Source organism: Cygnus atratus, chromosome 2 (assembly GCF_013377495.2).
Source record: "Cygnus atratus isolate AKBS03 ecotype Queensland, Australia chromosome 2, CAtr_DNAZoo_HiC_assembly, whole genome shotgun sequence".
Taxonomy (NCBI): Eukaryota; Metazoa; Chordata; class Aves; order Anseriformes; family Anatidae; genus Cygnus; species Cygnus atratus.
Genome location: NC_066363.1, coordinates 119,452,606 through 119,468,621, shown reverse-complemented (window position 1 = coordinate 119,468,621; position 16,016 = coordinate 119,452,606).

Below are 16,016 nucleotides of genomic sequence, written 5' to 3'. Positions count from 1 at the left end.
CACTACATGTCAGGTATTCTTCAGTAGAAGTAGCAGTTTTCTATGGTTGAAACATTTACATACTGTTCTTTTAAATAACAGATTGTTTCTTACAACTATATCGAATGTCTTCCTGCTTGAAAATGGAGTACTCTCACAACAGCCTTTTCATTTGAATCCAATCTACATACAGATACTTTAATGACAATCGTTTAATTGAATAAATTTGCTGTATCTTAATGATTGTTTTGCTTTGGCTAGAGCACAGAGTAGAAACTTCTAGTCCACTAATCAGCCTGGAAGATGAAACTCTAGCACAGTTTTACTAAAAAGCTGAATAGTAGTCTCAGGGAATATGTTTGCCATCAAAATAATATAAATCAAATTCTTTGACAATGTCACCTTGATGCAGTTGCCATACCCACTAATGGAACAACCTCTTCTGACTACTATGTTTTTTTCTTAATGAAGCTATGGAAAACAATATTTTGATGTATTCTACTACTTTAATACTTCAGTTCTGAAACTGATAAGAAAATGTTACCATTTTTCAAGACAGTCAAGATTCAAATAAAGTCAAATTTGTCAAGATTCTCTATAATTGTGTTCTTACAGCTTTTCCAAAAAAGCACTGTTTTCAGCTTGGGTGTTTTGCCTTCACTGAGAGTTAATAACTTCTTAAATGTTCCTGTCACTATAAAATTAACAATTTTTATATATATATATAGTTATAGTTATAGTTATTTATTCATTTTGAACAATGATCAGGGCACAGGAAGAAAGTCACCTTTTAATATACTATCTATGGTGCAAATTTTACTCGTTTTAAGTGATAAAATTAAAAAAAAACAGAGATCTGCATGAGAACAATGTATACAAAGATAGATTTAGGCAATCAAATTTCCATTTAAAATAATAACAACAACAACCATAAGGAATACGCAGGAAGAAATGTACAAGTTGGATGCAGCAAGTTATACAAGCTAGTTCATGATGGCTACAGAAGTGGCTTGCTTTCTATCATGGGGTGGAGCTCCACTTCTACTGAAATCACTGAGAGATACAGTTGTTCATTTTTGACACCTCTGTTCATTAGCTGCTTCAATTTTCATTACAGTTCTAAATGGAGAGGTTTTAGAGTTAAGACTAGGGACACAATCTGGACCAGACATTTTTAAGTCTCATGCCTTATTCTCTACATAGTAATGTTCCTAGAGGAAATCTACTCAGGGCATTTATGTTGCTAGCTGGAACAAGAACTTTTCTACTCTTCAGAGAAAATGATCCACACAAAAGAAGGCAGTTATAATAGAAGAAAAGTTCCTAGGTGATCTACATGGCAAATTACCCCCTTTCAGCCAGACTAAGGCTGGTTGATAAGGCTACTGATAATAATTGCTTTTGAATTAGACTCTTAGAAGTTGTGCTGGACATTTGTACTCATGTAAAACATTCAGTTATGTAAGCATCAATATTTGGAAGAGAAACACAATATAGTTTACACAGATATAATTATTAGACTGCATATTGACACCAGCAGCAACAGAATCCAAAACAAACAAAAGACAAAATACAGAAAGCAAAATGTCAATTTTCATTATAAACATGAAATAATTTGAATTTACAAAAGTATCTAAGCAAAAGAAGTCTTCTTTAGCAAAGCAGAAAATGAATGATATATAGTTTTGGCAGGGAACTGATGGATACATAGCACACCATGCACGAATACTTTCTAGTATTAATTTTAATAGTGGAAATTGCTTATCCATCTTTCAGATACCTTATAATTTCACTTTATCATCATTCATGCAAATATGAAATATGTGAACAAATTAATAATCAACATGTTGTAGAAGTTGCGATTTCATTCTACAGGTTGTCACATTCTAACTATTTTCTTCTAAAATTAAGCTATAATCAGATGATCTTACATCATCCAGAATGTCTAAGATAGCACGACAATTACATTAAAAATTTGACTCCGCAAGAAACTGGAACAGAATTCAGAAATGAATCTCATTGCCTGCATTCTCATAAACCAAATCAATTGTTCAAAGTTTTTGCACAAAGCTGCTCAATTTTATAATGACACTAAGTGGAATAGTTTATTCTGAACTATAAGAATAAATCTAATGTCTCTTAGCTGTTAAGTATTGCATATAATTTCATTATACTCACCCACTGTCACATCCTATGTAAATAAAAAAAATAGCTTGTTTTCGGAGATTCATAAATTGCCTATGCCATATGAAGTGAACATCCTCAGTCTTATTCCAAGTGCACTCAGCTAGAAAAAAAAACATCATAATCCATTTGCTTAATCTTGGCTAATGTTAATCACCAGACTAGGTTCACCTTAGGTAGCCATTGTTCAGAGCAGACTGTCTAACATTTCATTCAGCAAGTCCTCTTATATTACTTGTAAACCTTATTTTCCTTTTAAATATTTAATTTATATAATTTTTATTTAAGTCTCTCAAAAGACTCACAGAACCACAGAAAATAAAAATGGGGGTGGGGAACATAGGTCATCTAATCTATCTTTTAATATGTTTGTTGATATCCTTCAAACCAAATTTTGTAGTGATAAAAATATAAAATGAGGTGGTGCTTCTACCAACCACTTTCTGAGACTATTAACTATCTCCTGGCATTAATTGTTGTTTTTGTTCAACATCCTGGTCAAGATGATCCTCTTTGTGCTAAAGATTCTCCCGTATCTCCTCTATTCAGATATCATACTGCAATAATTCCACAGTTTTTTTCACAGCACACAATAAAACATTGCATGGTCTGATGTAGTTTGTCATCTGTGGTGCATTCCTCAGTTCAACGTATTGGCAAAAGGCTGATGTAATGAAGATAAATGTGTGTGAATATAGTTCATGAAGATACAAGGGAATTATGTATGACTGTAATTTTATTATACCAGTGAATGTTGGGTTGGGTTTTCGTTGTTGTCGTTGATTTTTTTTTCCAGTGGAAGTACTACGTCCCCGGATGGTAACTGTTTTGTCTAATTACTGCCAGATGTATAATCTGATTTAGAGCTTCTTTACTTAATGAAGATTATAGCAAGCTCTCAAAACTAGCTGTGTAGAACAGTAACAAAAACACTGCTCAGTACACACTCCCATTGCATACCACAATGACTTTTCAACTGTTTTGTTTAGTAGAGAGTCCTATTCCTATAGAAGTTTTTAAATGCTGATTTTGTTCCACTTTTGTAAGATGTGTAGGTACAAATATTAAAAGATGATCTTGTATAGATATTTTGCTATAAACATTGTTTTCTTAAATATTATATTAATCTAATTATTTAGGTCCTTAATGTTTCTCAGCTAATGTCCTGCTTATATTCCCACCAATATTCTGTTTATACTCATATACATCCTCCCCAATAGCTTACACCAGCTGTCAGATTACCAAACATATTTATCAGCAGAGGAACAACTGGACATTCATGAATTCTAAGTGTTTGAATGTTCTGATGTCTTATAACTTTTTAACCAAATTTTTCACTTTTTTTTTCTTCTTTTAAGGGCATGATTTAAGATATCACTGCTAGTCTCATTAGCTTTCCAGTGCATGTAAAGCCACTTTTAATAACAAACTAATACATCAGTTGTTTCTGTGCACCATTGGAATTTGGGACCCACTGCATAATACTTTTGCAGCCTGGTGAAGAGGCTAAACAAGTATCACCATTCTTGTATGAGTGCCCCTTAATTCTGTGAGATTTCAAAAGGCTCACAAAGCTTCTGTCCAGACATATGTAACTTAAAAGCTCCACTGCATTTCTTCTTGTACTATGAACAAAAAGAACACATACTCTGAAAAGACAGAAGAAATAATCAACTTCATAGTAAAAATAACATTAATAGGAATTGCTTTCAATTCCTACTAGATTTAGAGCTAACAGCACAAAAGATTATCACAGTCCTGTAATGGTCAATATCCACACAAAAGCACTTTTCATCCGTTCAGTTCACTAACATTCATGAAACTACTAAAATGACATAATAAGAATTTGACATTAATATTTGGAGAAAAGATGTTCTTCCTATATTTTGTAAAGAAAAATTAGGGAATATAAAATTAGTCCTGAAAATGTATGAATGCAAAAGCAGGCCACATGAGAAAACATTTCAGTGATTGAAATTGCAATTGCAAGTAGGATTGCAATTTTCTGGGCTGCTGTCATTTTCACTTTTGAATTATATGCCTGCTTATCTCCAGAACATCTTCAGTTCCCAGTTCTGATGCTAAATATGACTTTTAACCTGTAGTCAATATCTTTCTTGGTCCTATTTTTTTTTCCTACGAGTTAAGAGTAAGAGTTATTGATTGGTCAATACTTTGTTTTAATGGGAAGGGCTGCAATTTTGCTTTTACTTTTTAAGAATCATTAGACTTCTAGACATTAGACATATATACTGGCTTATTTTATTTATTTATTCTTTATCATTAAGGCATTATAATTGTTTAGCCATCCACAAAAAAAAACATGTATTAGTTATATTTTATCTATTTCATTATGAAATTTTTCAAGATTTCAATATTTTTGTTGCATATTTACATGCAATTTGGTTTTAAATAATTCATCTGTGGACTAATATAGAATTTATATAAAAATACAAGGTAGGATTTCAGCTATCTAAAAAGTAGATTTTTAGTCTAGGTCAGCTGTACAGGTTTGTCAGTAGAGAAAGACACTTTGCTTGTGTCTGATTTGTACCAACTTTTCTAGGTCAGGAAATATCAACTTCTTCTATCTTCCTCCAGTAACTACAAAGGGGCTTAATCCACCCATGTCTTTAGTTGGCAAAAGTTAGAAAGAATGATTCTCAACTTTAGACAAGTGGACCTCAAATAGAGAAACATAAAGGCAAATAGATTCAGAAGTGATCTTAAGAGACTACCCCATTCCCCCAGCCACATGAGGTTCAACAAGTCCAAGTGCAAGGTGCTGCACACAGACATGAGTACGGACTGGAAGAAGAACTCATCGAAAGCAGCCGTGCAGAGAAGGACTTGGCGGTTCTGGTGGACCAAAGGCTCAACATGAGCCAGCAGTGTGTGCTTGCAGCCCGGTAGGCCAACTGCATCCTGGGCTGCATCAGAAGAAGTGTGACCAGCAGGTCAAAGGAGGTGATTGTCCCCCTCTACTCTGCCCTTGTGAGGTCCCACCTGGAGCGCTGCATCCAGGTTTGGGGCTCCCAGCACGAGAAAGATGTGGACCTGTTAGAGCGAGTCCAGAGGAGGGCTACGAGATGATCAGAGGGCTAGAGCACCTCTCCTATGAAGAAAGGATGATAGAACTGTGGGTGTTCAGCCTGGAGAAGAGAAGGCTCCAGGGAGACCTTGGTGTGACTTTTCAGTAATTAAAGGGGTCTTACAAAAAAGATGCAGAAGGACTCTTTACTAGGGTAGATAATGATAGGACAAGGGGAAATGATCTTAAACTAAAAGAGGATAGGTTTAGAGTAGCCATTAGGAGGAAATTCTTCACTGTAAGGGTAGTGAGGCACTGGCACAAGTTGCCAAGAGAAGTTGTGGATGCCCCATCCTTGGACGTTGTTGTGGTTTAGCCCGGCTGGCAGCCAAACACCACACAGCCGTTCGCTCACCCTCCCCCCTCCCTCTCCGGGATGGGGGAGAGAAACGGGAAAGTGAAGCCTGTGAGTTGAGATAAGGACAGTTTATTAAGACAGGGAAAATAATAACAATAATAATAATAATAATAATAATAGTAATAATGTGTACAAAGTGATGCACAATGCAATTGCTCACCACCCGTTGACCGATGCCCAGCCTATCCCCGAGCAGCCGGCCCCCCCACCCCGGCTAGCCACCCCTATATATTGTTCAGCATGACGTCAGATGGTATGGAATACCCCTTTGGCCAGTTTGGGTCAGCTGTCCTGGGTCTGTCCCCTCCCAGCTCCTGCTGCACCCCCAGCCTGCTCGCTAGCAGGACAGAGCGAGAAGCTGAAAAGTCCTTGGCTTGGTGTAAGCATTGCTCTACAACAATTAAAACATTAGCATGTTATCAGCGCTCTTCTCATCCTAATCCAAAACATAGCACCCTGCCAGCTACTAGGAGGAAAATTAACTCTGTCCTACCTGAAACCAGGACAGACGTGTTCAAGGCCAGGCTGGATGGGGCCTTGGCCAACCTGATCTAGTGGGTGGCATCCCTGGCTATGGCAGGGGGGATGGAGTTAGATGATCTTTAAGGTCCCTTCCAACCCAAGCCATTCTATGATTAATTGATTCTACTTTGTCCTTTCCAAACTGATTCCTCTTTGTAGGTACTTTTTAAATTCTATATTCTATTAGTCATCTCTTTCTAAACGAAAACATTTTTTTCCATCCTTTACAGTAGCCCATCTTTTCCAGGCCTCTGATAAGTCTGTTCGGACTCCCTTTTGAGCCTTATGTTAAAAGGCATTTTAGCTCTGATTTCAGTTGCAGTTTACAGAAACCCAAGTGTATTTCTAAGTGTCAGCTACCTTATTGCACAAAATGGTTGCGATACTAAATACATTCACTAATCACTGAGAACACAAGTACAGATAAAGACAAGAGACAGTTGTGCATATGGAACTAGTATTGAGTACATGAATCTAACTACTAGTGAATAATTTGCTTTTACTTTAAGAATCCATTTACAAACCTGATAATTAAACTAAGAGGGTGTGGTGGTTCCACTCACGTGAGCAGCCAAGCTCCACCACAACTGCTCTCTCACTCCCCCTCCTCAAAGGGAAAGGGGAAGAAACTACGATGGCAGGGCTAAAGGTTTGAGATAAGGACAGGGAAATCGCTCAACAATTATCGTGAAGGGCAAATTAGACTCAGCGTAGGGAGATTAGAGAAATGTATTACCTATTACTAACAAGCTAGAGAAGTGAAAAACAAAGAAAACAAACTAAAAACGCTTTCCCCCCATCCATCCTCTTCTACCTCCTCCCTGAGCAGCACAGGAGAATGGGGAATGGGGGCTGCGGTCAGTCCCTGACGCTTCATCTCCGCTGCTCCTTCACGGTCACTCTCTACCCCTGCTCCACGTGGGGTCCCTCCCACGGGATGCCGTTCTTCCCGAACTGAGCCTGCGGGGGCTGCCCACAGGCAGCAGCTCTTCAACAACTGCTCCCACATGGCTCTGTACCACGGGCTCCATCCATCCCCCAGGAGCAAACTGCTCCAGCACGGGTCCCCCATGGGCGGCAGCTCCCACCAGACCCCCTGCTCCTGCGTGGGCTCCTCTCCACGGGCTGCAGCCACGGCCCGGGGCCTGCTCCTGCAGGGGCTCTCCATGGGCCACAGCCTCCTCCAGGCCACATCCACTTGCTCCACCGGGGGCTCCTCCACAGGCTGCAGCGTGGAGATCTGCTCCATGTGGGACCCATGGGCTGCACGGGGACAGCCTGCTCCACCAGGGGCCTCTCCACAGGCCGCAGAGGAACTGCTGCTGTGTGCCTGGAGCCCCTCCTGCCCTCCTGCTGCACTGACCTTGGGTTCTGCAGGGCTGGTTCTCACCCCTCTCTCTCCCAGCTGCTGTTCCACAGCAGTTTTTTTTTTTTTTTTCCCTTTCTTAAATCTGCTCTCACAGAGGCACAAGCAACATCGCTTATTGGCTCGGCTCTGGCCAGTGGTGGGGCCCTTATCTAACATGGGGCAGCTTCTGGTTTTTTCTCACAGAAGCCACTCCTATGGCCCCCCAGCTACCAAAGCTTTGCTATGTAAACCCACTACAGATGGATTTGAAATAAATTTTGCTGTTGAAATTCAGCTTTTGTGAGCTCTATAGTACGTTCCCCATACCAGAAAATGGTGTACAGAAGGCTGACTACTGCGTTTATATATGCAGTGCAAGCTAACTCAGTTGACTGCATTGAATGGGTGTGGACAGTATACGCAGTTCTTCATGAAAGCCTGCAAGATGAGATATACCTGGTTAAGCAGAGGTAACAAACAACTGAAGGGCTGGCAATACTTCAGTGCACTGTAGCCAGGTCCATAGGGATTTGCTGCATTTGGATTTCAGACGAGTCTCCACAGTCAGAAAAGAAAAGTAATATTGCCATCTTCAAACATTTTAAATGTATGTGTATACCTCCTAAGCTTGGTTGTATGTTTCCTTAAGTTACTGCACAGAAATTAGAAGTTCTTCAGGTATTTATGAGAGAAATTCACTGTTTCTAGGAGGTAAATTTTGCAATCAAACTCGGTGATCATACCAAAACTAGAGGAACAGAAAAAATAATGATGGAAACAAATGAAAATGAAACATAGAAAATTTGAATACTAATGGCACCATGTTGCATTAAAGCCTCATTTACTAATCAAAAGGCATTTGACAGTACATTCAGACATGAAAAATAAATAATATGAAATAAAATATATTGATAGTCTGTATTTCTCATGGGAAGACACCACACTTACAGATGTTTCCTGATTCATAGCTGAAATTATGGCCATATCATTGTAAGGCAGTCATTAACTTCAGCTCACGTCTTTCATCAAAAAGAAGAGGAAAAGCAAAAGTTCATATTTGGATTTTTTTTCTTGGTTCTTTGTGAACACAGTGACAGATACACACAAAGGATCTACTCTAATGACCACAGGGATCAGTGGCAATTTTCATTTTTATTTCAAAGTGTGTCTTCTAGAAAGACAGCAGTATGGGTATCACAATTGAAGGTCCAGTGCCTTCAGTTTGCCCACAAAGCTGTTCTATACAGCAAAAGTTGTTCTGTGTAGCAAAAAGTCAAGCACCTATTGCAAACACTTGGTCTACAATCCCTGGGATGAACCAAAGGTCAAGAGAAAGATTTCAAAGTCAAGAGAAATTTTGAAATTCCAAAATTCTTTTGATCAGCCCAGGAAAGTACAACATCCAAACAACTTTTAAAAATGATTCTATCTTTACTCTTTCTGATATTGATTTATTACTTCTTGTTGTCTATGGACTTTGCGTTAGTAACCAAACTGATTAAATACTCAGGTACCTAAATATAACCCAACACTTTCAACTTCATTCTGTGAGTCATCAGTGTTTCTCAGGACCTGAATCACATCTAGGAAACTGATGTGCAAGAAAGAAAAAAATGTTAGCAATTACATTATCATGTTTGCTGATATATTCTTTTTCCTTAGCAGATAACCAGCATCCCAGGTTGAGAAACATAAGCAGCCTTTTTTGCAGCATTATCCTGAGTCAGAGCAGGGTCAGAACAGTGTGCGGTGTGGCCCTCCCTGACTGGCAGTCCTATGGCCCTTGAATGACATCCTTTGTTTAAGTCTGAGCCATATGGAACAACACTTAGCATTGGAGTATTTTTATCATTCCAGTATGAGTCACTCCTTTAAAAAGGGCAGTTGCTACACTAGTTAAACTATTAGTATTGACCTTGTGCCCCAAGAAAAAGCCGATAATATGCTTTATATTTCCAAGTCCCTTCAACCTCTTATACCTCTACTTTTTTTTTTTTTTTTTTTTTTTAATCAGACTGCTCGGTAAGGTATGGAATTAGGAAACTGCTATCAAGCTAAAAAGGAAATTATCACATTGAAGGCAGGGGCCTGGGTTAAGTTCCCTCCAGTGTGTCCAGCCTGTTTACATCCTTTCCAGTAAAGCCTTCCAAAAAATGTGCCATTATTAATATGTTACTACTGATAAGATTTTGAGCTATTGCATTACAACAGCATTTTAGTGCTTGATATACATGAACTTCTTATCAAGTTAATCCCCACAGACTTGTATTCATTAAATTCTCCAACAGAGATTTGATAACCAACAGCTGGGGATGCAGAATGAGGGAAAAAAAAAAAAAAGTGTGCCTATGGGAAGGAAAACAAAGCAAAACAAAATACAACCAGTGCCTCACTTTTGAGAGCTCTGACTGGTTAGATGGACTGCAATTTGAGGTTTGAAAATGCCTGTTTGAGCTGTTCTGGTTTTTGACCACCAAGCCTCACTAAACTTAACCCAAAACTGAATGGCTGTTTGTGTTCAGAAAATAGCCTCCTATGGGAAATTTCTGCCTTGACAGAAGTTCAAATTCTCCCATCATCTTCAAGTGGGTTAGAATTTAATTCTGAAGTGTATGGCTTGTCTCAAAGTTAAATGCATAAACATTCTCTGCTTATTTTTTCTTATTTTCTTACATCAGATGTATTTAGCCATCTACATTTGCCTTTGTTCTGTAAAATATGCTAACTGAAAGTGAAGAGTCAGACATATTTTCATATTTTCTGAGCTTAAGCATCTGAAAAAGAAAGAGCCATCCTGGCCCACATTTTGTTTTGTTTTGTTTTGTTTTTTACATCTACATAATTCATTACACTGATATGTGAATTCTTACAGAGTGTGTCAAATTCTATAAACTGGAAAAATATTAACTAGAATGTTTCTCCCTGCCCCTGGATTTCTTATCCTACAACATTTTTAAATGTCTTTTTTCCATTGAATACTTGTCTTCACAACCCTCACAATTCTTTCATCAAATTAATAAATGCAATCACCTGTGCTGATCTTAACACAAAAGGAATTGTAGAAAACAGTAATAACACAACTAACTGCTGGTCTGATTCATGCTGCTGGTGTATTAAAGATTGACTTTCCCCCCTACTGGTTAGAAAACTCCTATGTGGACCTGAAAGTTTTACTGAAAACTTAACTTGTTTAAATAACATAGGGTTGCCATGTATTTTTTTTATACTCATTTAATTTCATTGTATTTCTTATCAATCCGTTATTTATTATAATTTTCTGCATCTTTCAAGGAGCAGGGTCAAAGCAAAGGATTAAACTTGAGTTCCCTTGCCAGTCTTTTATCAGTTTACCTTGAATATTAAATCCATATTACTCAGTTTGTCTATTTGAAATTGGATGCGAAGACCCTTTCCAGCCCTCATATTTCATAGAGATGTTGCAAAGCATAAACTAAAGAAACCTCAAGAAGCTCCAGCAGGGCAAGTGACTGTGAGAGACAGATCTTTTGGTTCCTCTGGAGGGTGCCATAAAATCCTTTACTGGTGTCTGGTATTATTTCCTTGATGGAGTTCAGAGGTTGTTAGGAAGTCTAAGTTCATAAATTGAAAACAAGGAAGGAAAAAGACAAGGCTTAGACACTTTATGTAGGTTTACCTCCTTCCTAACAAACTCTGTAAAGATTTTAATTAAAATTTACATCTTCAAACACCTGCTCTGATCTGCTGCCTGCTTTTTAGGTGCCCAGTCTCCTGAGCCTCCTAAATTTCTAACAGTACAGTTTTGCTGCTGAGCACGTGTACAACCATTACAGCTTTGGCAACACTAAGCCACTTAATGTCTTAGCCTTGGTGCAATGCACAGCTTGTCACTGTTTTGTTCATCTTGCCTGAAGAAACCTGACCATCCCTTCTGACAGCCCAGGCAGTAAGCTGTTGCTCTCCTCCAATCCTCTGGCTAGTACTTAGAGCTCTTAAAACTCTGGAGGGCTGTTTCACTGCCTGTTTTAGAACAGGGATTTAAGTCCATGCATCTCAGTTTTCAAGACAGTGAGACAGCACTGTGGTCCTCCTCCTGTCTAGGTTTAATCTAAAAAAAGACGACCTGCATGCAGCATCTAATCCACAAGCAACTTCATAGCTACAAATGCCCTGTAGCGAGATGCAACTCTGAGCCTGGGTTTAGATATTCATTTCTTTTTCAGCCATGGAAACAATATCAAACGTGACCCCCAGTCCAAAGACCCTGCATCTCCCCATGATTCAGGAGCCAAGATATCTAACTCGAAGCTGGGGATTCCCAGAGGAAACAAGTCGACTGTCTCCAGTGTTGTATAACTGTGCCTGAATCCCCTAGTTGTGTAAACCACAGGTGCAAGGAAAAAGCTCTGAGAAAATACAGGTACAGAATGTTGTGAGAGAAAATACAGAATTATATGTGACTGTCATACTTGCAGCAGTGGACGTAAAATATGGAGCTGAAACATATCACTGAATATATGTTCCTAAAATCAAGCCAGGACTCCCACTCTGTTTTAAGTCTGGAGAACAGTCACTGCTTCCATTACTGTGACCCTCCAGGATACTCAGCATTTGCCCTTCTGCACTGATTCTCACTCTTATACAAATGTTGTAAGTAGATATTTATGTATATGCATGTATATATCTAAGTACATATAGATATACAGACATGTACATTCAGGCAAACAAACTCTTACACAGATAACTTCAGTTACTTGTATATCCTTTAAATCAAATTGACATTTTTCCAATGCCTTTATTGTATATTCCCCAACCTGTATATTTCCTTTCACTTTATTTTGATTTGGAAATACAATCCTCCAATCTCACTCGCATACAGAGACACTATTTAACGAAAGGACTGGATTTATATGTATATTTAATTTTGAATGAATTAGAGGTGTAAAAAAGAACATTTTCTTTATGAAGGCATACAGTTTGTATTTGTGCACATTATTTCTTTAACAGTGACAGTTATTAATCTTATCTAGAACTAAAAGGTGACATTAGAGGGATAAAGATTTTGGGACATATGCTCAAGAAAGAAATAGAAGAGAAATGTCCACCTCTTTCAAAAATAATTGAACTTTATGAGGTATTATCACCATCAAGTTTCTATTTGTCAGTCTTTTCCACTACCTAAATGAACCTTATTGTCAATAAAAATTTTTGTACACACATTAATATTGTTTAATTCATTTTAATTAAAGTTTCAATAGTAAGATGAAGTATTTATCTTTTAATAAAAATAAGTAGAAGTTGATCTTATTCATCTTAAAACAATTTATCATTAATAAAAGCAATAAAAATGTTTGTAAATAGAAAATCCGTGAAGTAAATACATGACCACTGACTATCAATAGAGTTTCTGTTTCTGCTGCTGCATTGAGACAGAAAGTTGATGCATTTTCAAGCTTCCTCTCCTCTTACTACTATTATTCTTACTTGAGGCAAACAGAAAACTCCTTTTCTGCCCCATCAAATATTTTTGCATTTTTTCCTTTATAAATTTTGTCAGGGAGTCAAAATCTCAGAAAAATCATAAGCTGAAAATTAAAAAAAAAAAATCTGTAATTATGTTTGAACCAACTGAAAGGTTGTTGTTTTTCATAATATTGAAGTGTTTAGGTTTGTTTTCACTTATTTTAGATTTTGAACATCTGTACTCTATCTACTTTTTCACAGTCCATTTATCTCACTTCAGCTCTACAGCCAACCACAGAATCACAGCATCACAGAATGACAGAGGCTGGAGGATACCTCTGGAGGCCATCTGGGCCAAGCCCCTGCTCAAGCAGGGCCACCCAGAGCAGGCTGCCCAGGACCATGTCTAGGTGGCTTTGGGATATCTCCAAGGAAGAGACTTCATGGCTTCTCTGGGCAACCTGTCCCAGTGCTATGTCACCTGCACAGAGAGGTTCTTCCTGGTGTTCAGGAAGAAGCTCATGTGTTCCAGTCTGTGCCCATTGCCTCTTGTCCTGGCACTGGACACCACTGAAAATAGACTGGTTCTGGCTTTACACCTTCTCTTCAGGTACTCATAGACATCACTGAGATCCCCTCTCTGTCTCCCCTTCTCCAGGCTGAGCCATCCCAGCTCTCTCAGCCTCTCCTCACAGGAGAAGTGCTCCTGCCCTTCATCATCTTGCTAGCCATCCATCGGACTATTTCCAGCATGTCTAGGTCTCTCTTATACTGGGATAATCACCTACATTAATTTTTCATAATTTCTAATACAACACAGACAAATGCAGGAATTTTACCTAAATGTATTCCTACTCCTTCTGCTTTACTTGTCAGATTCTCATGCTGTGTCAGCAATGCCTGCACCAAGCGTCTAGCTCATGCTTGCTGTAAAGTGCCTGGGGAACATGGCTGCATCTGAAGAGGAGGTCTAGACGGATGCCTCATTCGCCTTCAGGATACAGCTGCATTATGCCGTGCTATTCTATGTTCTTATCTTCATTATACTGAATATTGAACGATGTTTATTTCCAGATGATTTTCTAACAAAAAATATAATTTGTATGAGTTACTATTTGTCACTGTCCTTTAACTCATTCTTGACAATTAAGAAATATTGCACAGAGTTTCAGATCATGATAAAGAAAAGCAGTATTCTCATACAGATCCAACATTGTTTAAGTGGATGCTAAATCAGAGAGATATATTCAGATGAACACCCTGGAACCTCGTGACACAGATAACATAGAGGCTTGTATTACACTGACAGACGAGGTATGCCCTAAAATCAATATTGGCCATGTTTCCATAATATGCTAAAGGCATATTTATGTAGTTACACTTCTGACTTGTACTAATTTCTTTAAACCCCTTCTAAGCATCATGTTTTTGCAGCTGTGTGTCTACTGACTCTAGTTCCACTCTGCTTGGTATTTATACAGCTCCCACCATTTCATTTTCTAACAGCTGGCAATCACTGGTGGAGTTTTCCCTCACAACATCTGTGTGAGATAATACTTCCTTACTTTTCCTCTGTAGAGGATTGACTAAACAGCATATCCTGGTTAAGCATCTGTTAACCCTGGAACTGAACCCAATTTTATCATTTTGGTGCTCCACTTATAAAAGAAACCAGTGCAATTCAGTACAGACTTGGGCTTCCATTTCAAGAATCAGAGTATCTGAGATATCCTTGACTACTGTCTTTGGATTTATTAAGAATGAAAATAAGGCAGAGCAGCAGTGGACTCCCTCTTTTTGCAGATACAGCCATCTGTGCCTTTGGAGATGTGGAAGACAGCACAAAGCCTTGTAGAATGAAAAACTAATGAGTAAATAACAGTCCCTCTTCCAGAGCTAGTTGGAATTGTGGTCCTAGCAATTCTGAGTTTGAATCTCTTAAGAAAAAAGCAACTTACAAAAGTTACTTGAATACTGCTGAAATAAACCAGTATTTGGAAAATCACCTCCGATCAGGGCACCAGCCAAGGTCAACCTAAGCAATCACTCAGGAATGGTGACAGAACAATAGACCTGCTGCACAGAGCAAATGGGTAGGCACTAGGGCTCTGCTTCTCTGTCTCAACAGATAAGCAATTCTCAGGACTTCAAATAAATCACTGGGAACAGCTAGCGGAAAGACTGATGTTGGATAGATCTCTTCTTGTGTTTTTCTTAGCAGACTGCCACAGGGAAATATTCAGATGCTGAAGGATGTCTGTTTACTTAGAAGAACCTGATCTAAAAAGAAGTGACATATTATAATCTGGTCACGCAAACTCTCTAAGCAATTAGACTGTCTTATTGGTTTAATGCTATTTTAGGTTTATTTTTGCTTTTGGGAATCAGACTTCCTCCTTGAAAAACACAGTATGTGTTATGTTACATCATACATTTATTTATCATGATATCACAGCTTACTGTAATCATTGTAAAGTTTTTGTAAGGTAACCTCAAAGTGAACTGAGATACTCTTTTGCCTTTTTGAACTTCAGAGAAAAAGAAAATATAATAGGCTTTCATCAGAATGTTTTCTAGATACTAACACTTAACATATATCTCCTTTTCAGAAAGAAAAGTAATGAGGAGGAAAAGTAATTTTTATGTGGTCCCATTTCAGGGACCACAAAACAAATTTTCATTCCATTTATATGAATTTCTTTCTTTTTATTGCCATTGCTATTTTTTAAATTACAAGTGTCACATGCTTTTCTCAAAGAAAAATATTATATTAACAGGTCATTTCTAACATAACTGGATTTATTTATACTGCAATAAATAATGACAAACTTATTTGCAACTTTAAAAAAAAATCCTTATCAGGATGTAAATTAAAATAGCTTCACAGGCAAGAAGATGAGAGACTACTAATTAATAGCAACATGTTAGTATTATACAAAAGAAGCTGGTTCAAAATCGGTGGTTTTTCATGTACGAGAACCATTTCTACCAGCTTGACAACCTGACAGGTTAGACAAGAGCCAAACCCAGTGCCCCTCCACACATGCACACACACATAGATGTACTCGTCCTGGCATAAAAAAGTACAAAAG